At 50.9% G+C, this 13,536-nt stretch overlaps 1 pseudogene; it reads left to right on the top strand.

Annotated features, from left to right (window-relative positions):
- The first annotated feature begins 1,111 nt into the window (after window positions 1-1,111).
- On the top strand, window positions 1,112-12,066 carry LOC130857525 (cytochrome P450 4A11-like; annotated as a pseudogene).
- The last annotated feature ends 1,470 nt before the right edge of the window (window positions 12,067-13,536 follow it).

Genomic DNA, 13,536 nt, shown 5'->3' with positions numbered 1-13,536 from the left:
GCTGGATGGAATGGACACCGAGGGAAGGGAGGGAAGACGGAGGAGACCAGGAGGGGAGATGACACCTGTTCTGGGGGCCAGGACCCCAGCAGGGCTATGAGGTCCCAGGGCCCCTGCAGCCGCTCACCCTGGGGTCCCTCGTGCCCCACACCCTGCCTGTCGCCTGAGGCTCCCATGGCAGCTGAGTCAGCAGAAAGGGCTCGTCTCCAAAGGCTCAGAGGGAGGAAGCTCACACCGGGCACCTGCTGGCGTAGGAGCCCCCCTGCTGTTCCGTGGTAGCTTCCTCAGGACATCTTTAGAGGGGCCCAGGCAGAGCCCATCCTGTGCTGAGCAGGAAAGAACTACAGACTTGGTCGGGCACAAGGGCCTTCAGAACTCAATACTTTAATCCAAATGAGATTTGAGAAGGGCCCAGCCTGGCCATGTCACCAGCCCCCTGGCAGCCCTTCCTCACACTCAGGGTCTGCAGGCTCCTCAGAGGCCACGAGTGGGCAGCTGTGCAGGAAGGTGTGGGCAGAACCAGCTGGGCACAAGGCTTGGCTGCTGGAACAGGATGGCAGTCCCCAAGCAGGGACCAACCGGTGGCATCTCCCCCACAGGACAGCCCCTTACAATCCCAGTCTCCCTGACCAAACTGAGGCTTCTTCCACCCTGCACTTCGAGGACAGTTCGTTCCTGACTCTCCCCACTCTCCAGGCTGAGAGGCTTCAGCTATTCTCACAGAACAGGCTATTAGAAGCTTCCCTGCCACATCCCTCAATCCCATCCTCTCTGCCTGGCCCTGAGCTTTCCTGGTGCAAAGACATCAGACTGATGGATGCTGTCCTGTGGGATCACTGTCTGTGGAGATGACCGACAGGAATCTAAGAAGGTGGCAGGTGGCAGGATAAGAGGCCCACCTGCTGGGTGGGGGGTTATCTTAGGTATCAGGGGGCCAACTGGCTCAATTGGGTGGAACGCAGGGCTTTGAATGCTTAAAGCTCTGACCTTCCCAGGAAACTGATCAGTCAGTTCTCAAGGATGGCCTCGAAGCAAAGGCTACTGGCATTTGACTTGTGCCATTCAATAGGGTCTGTTCATCACTGGGGTCTCTTCCCTTGTACCCGGTACTATGAGCTCCCGGGGGCTGAGGTATCATCCCTTTCCAGTGCCCCAGCACCCAGCACAGAGCTTGACCTGGACGGATGCTCAGCCCAGGTGTGTGGAATGAGAGAGGACAGAGAAAAAGAGCACATTATAGGCTGGGGAAGGGCAGCGCCTACCCGCTGAGTGAGCCAGCACACAGCCCTGGAGGGACGCAGGGGGTGAGGGCCCACAGGGAGGCCAGTCTTTTCTCAAGAAAAGGAGGCCAAGCAAGAGTCCGCAGAGTGGAGCTAAGATGGCAACTATGAGAATCAGCCCCGGAGAAACAGCCAAAGCCCAGTTTGTTCATGCAAATTGTTGTATTCGATTTCCTGATTATTTTGATTTTGAGAAATTGCTGCAGGTGTCACTTTTCTCAGCTAAGAGTTGACACATGGAAGCACTAAAACACCTCCAGTGATGTTCTCATTACACTGATGACCAGAGGATAATCTATAGACTCAATAAGTAGATCAATTCTCTTATGTAAATTATATTACTCGTGGTGCTTAATCACCTCTCCATTTCTACTGGCCTAGGATAGCAATCACAACCAAATATTTCTAGCTCTTATAACACTGGGATGTTTTTTCAACACCTCTACTCATTGGCAGAATCAGGAATTAGAATGCCACACATAATTGGGTAGGACAAAGGCAGTGCCCCGGAAGGATTTGCAGGCAGCTGGCTGACTTGGGCACCACGCAATCAGAAAGGAGGCATGCAGCTGTGCAGAAACAGAGACACCCCAGGTCCTCTGGGCCAATAAGAGGAAATCCAAGAAAAGTAGGTGACATAGCTGGGGTGGCAAGGGGCTCCCACCAGTCAGTCCCTGCACTGGATCAGCAGAGCAGGGCAGTCCCAATGAGGACAAGACCCGGGAGCACAGGGCAGCCCCCAGAATGAATTCAAGCAGGAGACCTCTCAGTCCAGGGCGGGACTGTCAGCCCCACCTGCACCGCCACTGGCACAGGAGCTCCACAATAGCAGGGACTTTTGTGGTTCCCTGCTAAATCTCGAGCTCCTGGGTTGCCAATCGACCCAAAGTAAGTACTCAACACACAGTTGCCAAGTAAATGAGTAACTGAGTTCATCTACCATCTCCTCATTCACGCATTTGACATTCACTGTAGTGGAACAATTATGTGACGTCTGCTCTGAGATCTCTTCCCCTGCAAAGGGTGGGCTTTCAAAAGCTCTATTCACCCCCCCAGCCAGAGCTGATTGTGGCAGATGGACGCCTTGGCCATGATGTTAGAATCAGATTCTTAGGAAAGGATTCAGCAGTGCCACTCGGGCACGACGGTGGCCGAGTGGTAACGTGCCAGCCCCGAAAGGGTAGGTGTTCCCCCCTCCACTGCCTGCACCCAGCTGCACAGGGACGGGGACTGTGTCTGTTTATTTGCGGCTGTGTCACCCGCTTCGAGAAAGGCGTCTGCTACGAGGAACAGCCTCCGTAACCATTTGCTGAGAGCCAAATGCGTGGACGTACAGAGAGGACGAGCGGGAGGCGCCGCCCTGGCAGCCCCCCAGCCCCTGGGGCTGCCCTTCCAACCCCGGCTGCCCCCTGCCCTGGGCTCCGTGAGACGCCCCTGGGCCCCCAGCTTTCTTTTTGTCCTTTTCCTCTTGCTTATGTTCGCTCTGCTTCTACCTGTGCCTTGCAACAAGGATGTTCCTCAAGACGTGTTCCTTCACAAGCCTGCACATACTCATTCTCTCCTTCATGACCTTATTGATTCTTTTTCTTTTTTTTTATTTATTTATTATTTTTGGGGGGTACACCAAGTTCAATCATCTGTTTTTATACACATATCCCCGTATTCCCTCCCTTCCTTGACATCCCCCCCCCAAGTCACCCCCACCCCAGTCCTCTAAGGCATCTTCCATCCTCGAGTTGGACTCCCTTTGTTATACAACCACTTCCCACTCACTATCTGTTTTACAGTTGGTAGTATATATGTCTGTGCTACTCTCTCGCTTCGTCTCAGCTTCCCCTTCTTTTAAAAGTGAGGAATAGTCCCTGTGGACCAGGCTCTGTGCTGCCTCTAAGAACACAGGGATGACAGCTGTGAAAGGTGAGTTGGCCAACATGGTGCCCGCAATGAGAACTCTGAGCTGAAACGTGATAATAGAGGCCCCCAGGGAGCCTTGGGAGCCCTGGGGAAGGACGCCTTGGGGTCAGCAGGTTTGGGTTTAAATGCAGCTCACCTGGGCATACCCTTTCACATGGGTCTCCCCATTCTTCAGTGAGACAGGATCAAGTAATAATCCCTCCCTTATACAGGTTTGCCTTGAGCATTACAGAAGTCTATGAAAATGCCTTGTACACCAGGCAGTTAATCCCTGAACATCTGTCAAGCATCAACTATGTGTAAAGTTCAAATGGCAGTTCTGAGTGAGAAACACACAAGCAGACAGAATCTGATCTTAGGCCAATTCTGGAGAGATATCAAGAGTCTGGATCAGAGCCCAGCTCATCAGTTCTAATCTTTGATCTCTGGGGATAGTTTCAGAACTATCTCCCCATGCCTATTCAAACTTTCACCACCACCCAAAGCACTTGAGCTTAAAATAAGGTTTTTTTAGTTTGTTACTCTCGTTGTAGTTCCAAAGGAACAGAAACAGCAACAACTGCTGAAAAGCATAGAGAAATTCCCATGTGTCTGCCCTCACTGACTAGCGGGGAGCAAGGTCAGCCCTGTGGGTCTTTGACCCTGAGTACATGGAGGTGGTCCTGGGGAGATCAGGTGGACAGAAACCCACATCCCAGCTGGAGCAAATCTTCCCTCTTGGGTACATGCCCCGAGGTCTGTGAAATTCCAGAAGACAGCGGCAGTTCCGCCTCTCCCAGCCATCCTTGCAGCCCACACGTCAGCCTAAGAGAGTCGGGGATGGGAGGCAAGTGGGAGGTGGTTGGAGACGGACTGCCAGCTGACAAGCATCAGAAAAGGGAAGGCAGCCCGTGGCATGAGTATTATGAAAAGTAGTAGCAATAAAATAGTAGCAATAACGCTCTGAAGTGTTTTTTCAGGTCTCTAGCCTAAGAGGTAACGAGAACTCTTATTAACGTGACCTCTTCTCATTAAGTGCCAGATAGGATCTATACAACATATATTTATTGCCTCGTTTAATCTTTAAAAAAGCCCTACAAGTAACATAGTGTTCTTCATATACTGCAAAGGAGGAGGTGATATTTCATGACCTATCATTATGGACAAAATTTTTGAGGTAAATGTCTTGTTTGTCTTATTTTCACTGAACAAGAAATAATTAATTTTGACTATCCCAGGAAATAAATTATTCCATGTTTTCAGATTGTGAACTTATTTCAAACACACATTAGTCTTTTATAACACATTTTTAAATATGTTTATTGGAGTGTAGTTGATTTACAAGGGTGAGTCAAAAATTATCTGCACTCTGGTTATATTAAAACTTCTGTGGCCACACTGTCTTTTTTTTTAAGCTCTTTATTGGAATATAATTGCTTTACACTGTTGTGCCAGTTTTTGCTGTACAATGAAGTGAATCAGCTGCATGTATACGTACATCTCCACATCCCCTCCCTCCCATGGCTCCTTCCCACCTTCCCTATGCCAGCCCCATAAGTCATCATCCATCATTGAGTTCATCTCCCTGGGTTATGCAGCTGCTTCCCACTGGCTATTTAACATTCGGTAGTGTATATATGTCAATGCTATTCTCTCACTTCGTCCTGGCTTCCCCTTCGCCCCCACCCCCCCACCCGATGTCCTCAAGTCCGTTCTCTGCATCTGCGTCTTTATTCTTGCCCTGTCACTGGGTTCTTCAGTACCATTTTTTTAGATTCCATATATATGAGTTAGCATATGATATTTGTTTTTCTCTTTCTGGCTTTCTTCACTGTATGACAGATTCTAGGTCTATCAACCTCATTACGTATAGCTCCATTTCATTCCTTTTTATGGCTAATATTCCATTGTATATATGTGCCACATTTTCTTTATGCATTCATCTGTTGATGGGCATTTAGGTTGCTTACCCCAGCCTTCCACTATGACATCCGGAAGCCTTGCATGGGTCTCAAGTCTGACTCTGTCTGAGTGATGCTGGTGAGTACATCTCTCTCTCCCCTGCATACACTCACACCAAGCTCAATTCACAGTCCACTCTCAGACACGTGTGTGCCTCAGCCATCCATCAGACACAGCCCCCAGAATAATGTGCTCATGCAAACAGACAGGCACATCACACATTAGAAGTACACATACACAGTGTCAAGTGCTCTGACTGCCCTGTACAGCCAGGCCCTGTTTCCTCTTGCAGACTCATAGACATATTATCACACACCCTATGTGACTCACACACCTCAACACACATGTACTACTGCCATATGCAGGTAAGAATTTGGACACACTCATTGCAATACATACACACATACTTGGACACGTTGAGACGTACTTGACAGATGTACACAGACATGCATTTACACACTCACAATATGCATGTCCAAATACACTAACTTTCCATCTCTTAGAAAGAAGCCTCCTTCTCAAATTGCTATAAATTAATCCCTCTTCCTTGGATGGAAAGTCCCTCTAAGATGCTTCCAAAGGCAGAGTCTCAGGTCATGACTATGACGCAGGGCTCCACATAAAATGAATTAGTCAAAATCCACACTTTGCTCGTTGCCAAGGGAAAGGAGGGCCATGGTGGGTACAGGGTTCACTCTCCCCCTGCTTGCAAGTCTTCAGCAGGGTAGGCTGAATAATTGTCATTCTCCCTGGACGGCAGGACAGGCTGCCCTTGTCTGGGCTGAGCAGGGTCAGTTTCAGTAGCAGGTGAGGCATCCCAGGATGGCGTTCAGGCGGGCTCTGCCCAGGATGCAGGTTTCTACATGGAACTGAGCCACTGATGGGAAGAATTGGAAACCAGGTCTACAATCCACATAGAGCTTTGTCCTGCCAACGCATCGCCTCCCATCAGGATTCCGATTTCTCACCCAACTGTGCTCAGCTAACATTTGTTGAGCAAAAGGAACTAAAGTCCCTGGTGGCCCTTCCTTAGGATCCCCAATATCATCCCCTTAGCCCTTCTGTGGACTGGAGATGTTTACTCCCTACAGGTGAACGTCGCTGTGCAAAATGTGCAACTCATCTCCCAACAAAACACACACCCCTTTAGCAGTTGAGAAGCAGTGTTTGCTGATTGGTAAAAATTGATTAGCTTAGTAAATAATTTCTAAAATTCAAACCTAATTCGATCTATAAGAGATGATGATTAATTACAAAATGAAACTTTCTGGGAAAATAGCCATCACATTACACACTTATTTGACAGTCTTAAATGACACAGCTGCTTAGAAAGTGAGAAAATCTCCACCAGAGATTTAGAGAGAGAGTCTGGTCTTGTCAGCACAAGCCTTCTGGGGGAGGAGAGCAGGGTCAATGTCACCCTCCCACCACAGGACAAGTGGGAGGAGCTCGTCAACTTCATCACACCTGCAGATCTTTGGACACGTCTCCTTGATGACCCTGGACACCATCATGAAGTGCACCTTCAGCCACCACGGCAGCATCCAGACAGAAAGGTCAGCGACAACCCTGCAAGAGCAGGGTCCTGATTTCACCAGCTGCAGGGGACTCAGCTGAGAGGCAGGTAGGGCAGTGAGGATGCTTATCAGCCCAAAAGGCAACATTGTGCAGAGAGCCATGTGCCACAGTCAAACGCCACCCAGACCAACCTTGCCTCAGTCACAGGTCCCTGACTCCTGCACAGGGACAAGCCTAGCCACTCAGGCCACTTGTGAAGCACTGAGGGTCTCCAGGGTTGTAAGGCAGAAATGACAAAGCCTCAGTGCGGCCTGTCCCCACTGACTGAGGAATCCCCACCCAGAGCCCCACACCGTCTCCAGGTTAGAGGCTCCCTCCACGCCAGTCTCTTCTGAACCCTCTCCCTTCAGGAACTCCCAGTCCTACATCCAGTCCATCAGGGACCTCCCAAGTCTGATATTTTCCCGAGTGAGGACTATCTTCTGCCAGAATGATGTCATTTACAGGCTGACCCCCAAGGCCACTGGAGACACCGGGCCTGCCAGCTCATCCATCAAAACACAGGTTCTGCTCCTCCTTCTGGCCTTCCCCCACACTCCCCCCCAACTTCATCAGGCACACGTGAAAGGGCCTGGCCTTGACCCCTGAGGCAGAGCCCAGAATCCTGCTTGCTCTACAAGAGCTGTCACACACACCAATGCTGGGTGCTTCCCTGGGACAGGGATTGGGGCCCAGATGTCAGGGGGCCATGTGTTGTGCAGGGAGCTACATGTGGCACCACGTTGGTGATGAGTGAATGAGGCCCCCTCCCAGCAGCATTCAGGCAGAGGCTCCCCGGCCTGTGCTATTGAGGGTTTGCCCAACCTGGATCAGAAAATGCTGGAGCTCTCCACCCTGCCATGCACACCCATTCCCACCCTCATCCTCATCCACCTGGCACACAGATTGAGCCTGAGGGGCAGATGGGGCTACAGTGGGAGCTGCATCTGGGCCCCCAGAGACCCCGGCTGTGGTGGGAACCACTGTTCTGGGACAGACAGAGTGATCCAGCTGAGGAAGGCTCACATGCAGGAGGAGGGAGAGCTGGAGAAGGTGAGGAGGGAGAGCTGGAGAAGGTGAGGAGCGAGAGGCAGTTGAATTTCCTGGACATCCTGCTCTTTGCCAGAGTGAGTGTAGGCAAGGGAGGCCTGCGGCTTTGTCCAGAAGTAGAGAAGACGGGCAAACCCAGTACCCCCACCCGGACTCCACAGATGGAGAAAGGGAAGAGCTTGTCTGACATGGACCTGCGTGTCAAAATGGACATGTTCATGTTTGAGGGTCATGACACCACAGCCAGTGGCATCTCCTGGATCCTCTGTGCTCTGGCCTCCCACCCTGAACATCAGCAGAGGTGCTGGGAAGAGATCTAAGGCCTCCTGGGGAGGACGCCTCCATTACCTGGGGAGTATCGAACAAATGGGACGGCCCTGGCCCTCAGCTAGGGGAGAACCCCTGGTTGTCTGGCCCTGCCTGGCCTTAGCACGGGCTTTGTTTCAGGAACCGCCTGGATCAGAATCCCTACACCACCATATGTATCAAGGAGGCACTGCGACTCTCGCTGCCAGTAACACTCATTTTCCGAGAGCTCAGCAAGGCCATTACCTTCGGTAATGGACTCTCCTTACATTCAGATATGAACTTCACCACACCCAGTAACCTATGCATTCTGCAAAACCACATGGAAGATCAGGAATATGCATGTGATTGTCCACTTCCGTGATGCTGTGTTATTTCAGCCTCAGTATAATTGACATTTACTCTATAATTTGCATGAGTTTTAAAAAATGCTTGACCCAGAACTTGAACTCAACCAAAACTCAAAAAACAAATGCTGGCTGCCAAATGTGGTTTTATAAATGAGCCCTACAATTCTAATTCCTTGAGATGCGAAGGCTTTAGAGCAAAGCAGACAGAAGCAGAGGGAGATGCGGTTCTTCTCATGTGGTGTCTCATTAAACAAGGGAGCTCAGGGAATCCACTGTCCTGGGTCAGATGGTCCAGCCTCTGAGGAGCCCTCAGGCAGATGCCAGAGAGCAGCTGATGCCCAGGTCGGAGAGCCCTGCTGTGGTTGGAGGCCACCCACGGGCTCACCTCCCGGTGGGTGTGAATCCCAGCACTGCCACCTCCTAACTGTGGGATCATGGTCATGCCCTTTAAAGTCTCGGAGGCTCGGGTGCCCCATCTGCACAAGGGGATGTGAGTGCCTTCCTTGAGGGCTGCTCTGAGGATTGAATGAGTTAATGCACCTCCCCCAAGGGCTCATGATGACACTTGATAAATGTGACTTGTCATGTGAGGTGCTCTCAAATGTAAGCCTCCAATTCCTTTTACTTTTCAATCCTGGGCCATGGTTCCCTACTCCTAACCGGTGCTCATGTGCTTTGTCACGCCCAGCTCATCTGTCGTGCAAGAGCATCGTTGCATTCAGAGTGATGGAGGCTGGCTCTCATGGTGGCTCCCAGGCCTTTTGTGCTGCACATGCTCTCTGCTGCTCTGGGTACTATCAGGCTTCTCTCTCTCCTCCATCCCCCACAGGAATCACAGTCTCCCTCTCCCTTTATGGGCTTCACCACAACCCAAAAGTGTGGCCAAACCCAGAGGTATGATGGCTGTGGGAGGAGGGGATGGGATGCTCTTCTCCACACCAACACCTCCTCCTGCTCCCCCCTCTGGGATTCTTGTCCCCTGGTGGATTGGTGCGAGGAGTGTGACCCCACCTGTCCTGGCCCCAGTGCTCTCTCTGCAGGAGTTTGAGGCATCCCGCTTTGCCCCGGGTTCTTCTTGACACAACCATTCTTTCCTGCCCATCTCAGGAGGATCCAGAGGTGACTTTTTGTATTTGGGACAGCTGGGTGTCACAGGGTGCTACCTGATATATGTGACTGTCTACATTCGTATGCGGTGTATGCAGTTATGTCCTTGCATGGTGGTGTGTTGAGAAGAAGGCATGAGTCTCCATGTGCAAGAAGGTCTTCAGGGCACGGCACAGAGACCTTGATCTCCTGACTCCCACAAATGTGGCCAGCCACAGTTCCATATCAGTGGCCATTCCAAAGCATTCGGGGATTTTCCTCAGTTTAGGAATCTGACTTTTCAGCATTAGAATTTTCATGAAAGTTATGTTTCAGATGTTTATTTTTCTCAACTATCGGTCATCTAAAAAGGTGGTTTTCTCTCTATGCGCATTCTTAACCAGCCCACTGCCTCTTCTACTCAATTCACCAACCAGCCTTTCACTGCATTGTGGTATTTTCATGAGTTTAGATTACCAGCTGCCTTCCTTGTCCTGAGGGTTCAAGCCACCTGTGTGATCAGTTACAGTGGCCGTTTGAAGAAAGTTACACAACCATATGTTTCTCGGCTTCTCTAGTCGAAGCAAACAGCTGTGACTGTGTATTCACAGAAACATGATATCTTTTCTAACTGCCAAAAGTCTTTACATATAGTGAGGATTATATAACATAATCCCAGAATCTATAGCACATAACATTGGCAAAAAAGAGCATAAAATGGAAGGTAATCAGGTGCTTTTGCGAGAAAACTCACCATTTTGTGTTTGACCACATGCATTTAAGAAGTTCATGGCATGTAAAATATAAACCACACTGGAAATAGCTGTTAAGCTGGGTGATAGACTCCAAAATGACTGCTGTGACAATCTCAAAGGCTATAGAGCCTCCCCTAAAATAGTAACTTCCATTACTTGGTAACTACTTCGTAAAACAAGTTTTTGCTGAATCTATAATTCTAGGAACTTTGCAGTTGGTGAAGCAACCTTCACAGAACAGGCTTGAAGCAAACATGCTTCCAGGATTAGCTCTAGGATTTGGTTTCTGCCAGGGTCCTGTTCTTCCTTGTAGACACTGGCTGCACATCACGTGGCTGCCTCTAGAGGACACGGGGTACCTGGCAACTCAAATCCTAGCTCAGAAATAATAATTAACTTTATTCCAATCCTTTTATCTTTCAATTCAGTTAACTTTGTTCAAATATGAAGCTATTTATGAGGCCTGTCTCTGTGTGCCAAGTCATGTATTAGGACATGGGAGCATAGAGACCAAAGACACTCTCCCTGCCTCCAAGAGTTCACAGTCAAGAGGAAGACACGTGACGTTTCCATGTGTAGTGGTCAGTACATTTGCCTTACAAGACAGACATCGTACACTCATTTTCTCTTTCACTGACTCATTCGTTCATTGAGCAGATTGTTGAATGTCCCATGTTTCTGGCACTGTCCTGGGCCCTGGACGGTGATGTGTCTTGAGTTAACACTAATGGTGCCTTGGGGGTCCAGGGAGGAAGAGGTGCAGCCGGCAGAGGCGGAGAGGACTGGTGGTCAATGGATAGTGGCTTGAGCATGTGGCCGGCAGAGGTGGGGGGCGGGGTCCTCAACAGGAGCTGAGTGAGGAGGAGGAGCTGGACGGGTGTGAGGTAAGTGAGGAACTACCCAGAGAGGGCAGTGATGCCGGCTGAGGCACTGGGACGTGTCCTTCCTGTGATGGCGGACACAGCAGGCCTGGAGCTGTCGTGGCTTCTGTTAATGGATGGAGGCAGGGAGACTGAAAAGGCCCGTGAGGAGCCCAAGAGATGGGAGGAGGGTCATTTCTGGCGTAGAAAGGGAAGGTTCCAGAGGTAGGTTGACTGAGGGGTTGAGGGGAGACAGGAGGTCAGACCATTAATTGGGGGGCAAGTGGTCCAAGAGGTTGAGGGTGGCTAACCCGTGGCCCCTGCAGGAAGCCACCCTGTTGCCATTCTGACTTCCTTACACCACTCTGTCCTGTCTGTCTGGGGATTAGGGCCCCTGTTTCTCTGCCACAGATGGTGAGGGCCCAAGGGTGTGGCCCACCCCACCCCACACAGGACCCTGACCTGGCCTGAAGGCAGAAACTGCCTGTGGCTGAGTGAACAAAGTACTAATTCACATTTACTGCCTCATCTGACTTGATTCTGTTGTCTAGAGCACTGACCCTGCCCAGCAGGATTTCCTGCTACTTAGAGTAGAGGTAGGAGTTAGGAGCTAGTCCTGGAGAGAGGTGCACTTTATGAAGGTCAGGGGGAGAGGTGTGGACCAAGGCTTGGGCAGTACGTTCAGTGTGACCTGTAAGGAAGGGATGGGGGCTGGGCCCGTGGAGGAGAGCCCTGGATGCCCTGTGCCCAGCAGGGATTACAAGCCTCTGATCACTTTCTTTTCCCTCCCTGATTCAGGAATTGCATCGGGAAGCAGCTTGCCATGGGTGAGATGACAGTGGCCGTGGCCCTGACCTTGCTTCCCTTTGAGCTGGCACTCGATTCCTCCAGGGCCACTGTTCCCATTCCAAGACTTGTGTTGAAGTCCAAAAAGGGGATCCACTTGCAGCTCAGGAAGCTCCTGTAATCCTTATGGGGACAAGGACAAGCTCTGAAGGCCCCTTCCTGCCATCCTGTCTCCCTGTCACTCTGTCCTATCTTTGCCTCTTTGCACACTTCTTGCTTCTCTCTGCCCACCTGTCAGCCTACCTCATCTCCTGCCTCCTGCACTGATATCACACTCTCTCCCTTCTCCTCTCACCTTTCTCCAGGCTGCCTATCTGTTATCTCTCCATCTGTCTCTGACCGCCCCCTGCCCCCGTATCTCTGACTGTCCACCTAAACCCTGATCACCTGCCCTTCTCCAGTCTGTCTACTCTCTCCCTGTCTTTCTCCCCTTCTGCCTGCCTGTCTCTCCCTGGAGTCACTTCCTTTCACTGCCAAAATATTTGACCAAAACCATAGTGACTTAGAACGACACCAAGTGATTCTCTGTTGGCTTTGGAGTAGAAGTCTGAAATGAATTTCCCTGAACAGGACCATGATGTTGACAGGGTCACCCATCCAGGGATCTAGGAGAGGATCCCTCTCCTTGCCTTTTCCCACAGCTAGAGCTGCCATCCTTAGCTCCTGGGCCCTCCTTCATATCAAAACCAGCAGCATCTTCAAAGCGTTTCCCCTGCTTTGGTCTTCACATCGCCTTCTCTTCCATAAAGACCTTTGTGAGGACACAGGCTCACTCAGATAAAACAGGCTTGTTCCCCTCTTGCAGGGACTAGGACAAGGACACCTTGGGCAGTCATGACTCTACCTGCTAAGTCCCGTGTCACTGCCAATGCCCTGGGCCCTGATCTCTCCCATGTGTCTTGGGTCTACCTGTTTGTCACTCACGTGGCTTCCCCTCCTTCCCACTCCCTGGATACATTCACAATGTCACATGGAGTGTGTGTGTCTTCCCTTGAAAGGAGCTGGATGGAATGGAAGACTGAGAGAAGGGGAGGGAAGACAGAGGAGACCAGGAGGGGAGATGACACCTGCTCTGTGGGGCCATGTCCCCAGCAGAGCAATTAGGTTCCACGGACCCTGCAGCCTCTCACTCTAGGGTCCCTCATGCCCCACACCCTGTCTGTCACCTGAAGCTCTCATGGTAGCTGAGTGAGGAGAAAGGGCTCATCTCCAAAGGCTCAGAGGGAATAAACACACATGAGGCACCTGTCAGGAAAAGAGCCTCCCTGCTACTCCATGGTAGCTTCCCCTCAACATCTTTAGAAGGACCCAGCCAGGGCCCAACTGGTGCTGAGCAGTGAAGACTTAAGACTTGGTCTGGACAATTATGGTACCTACCAGGCACTGGTGGGGGACCTCAGAAGCCTAAGGTTACAGTAAGTACCTCTGAGTGACCAGGTAGGTTGTGGGTGGGCGGGAAGGGGGGAGAAGTGGGGTTGGGATCGGACCAGCACCTTGTAGGGGCAGTTGAGGGAGGGGAGGGGTTCCCATGCCCATAGGGGCCCACTCACAGTGAGGGGATCAACGGGGCACGAGGAGAGACATTTGGGGA

This window comes from Hippopotamus amphibius, chromosome 1 (genome assembly GCF_030028045.1).
Source record: "Hippopotamus amphibius kiboko isolate mHipAmp2 chromosome 1, mHipAmp2.hap2, whole genome shotgun sequence".
NCBI classification, from domain to species: domain Eukaryota; kingdom Metazoa; phylum Chordata; class Mammalia; order Artiodactyla; family Hippopotamidae; genus Hippopotamus; species Hippopotamus amphibius.
Note: the sequence above shows the minus strand (reverse complement) of the source record. Positions and strands in the feature narration are given on the sequence as shown.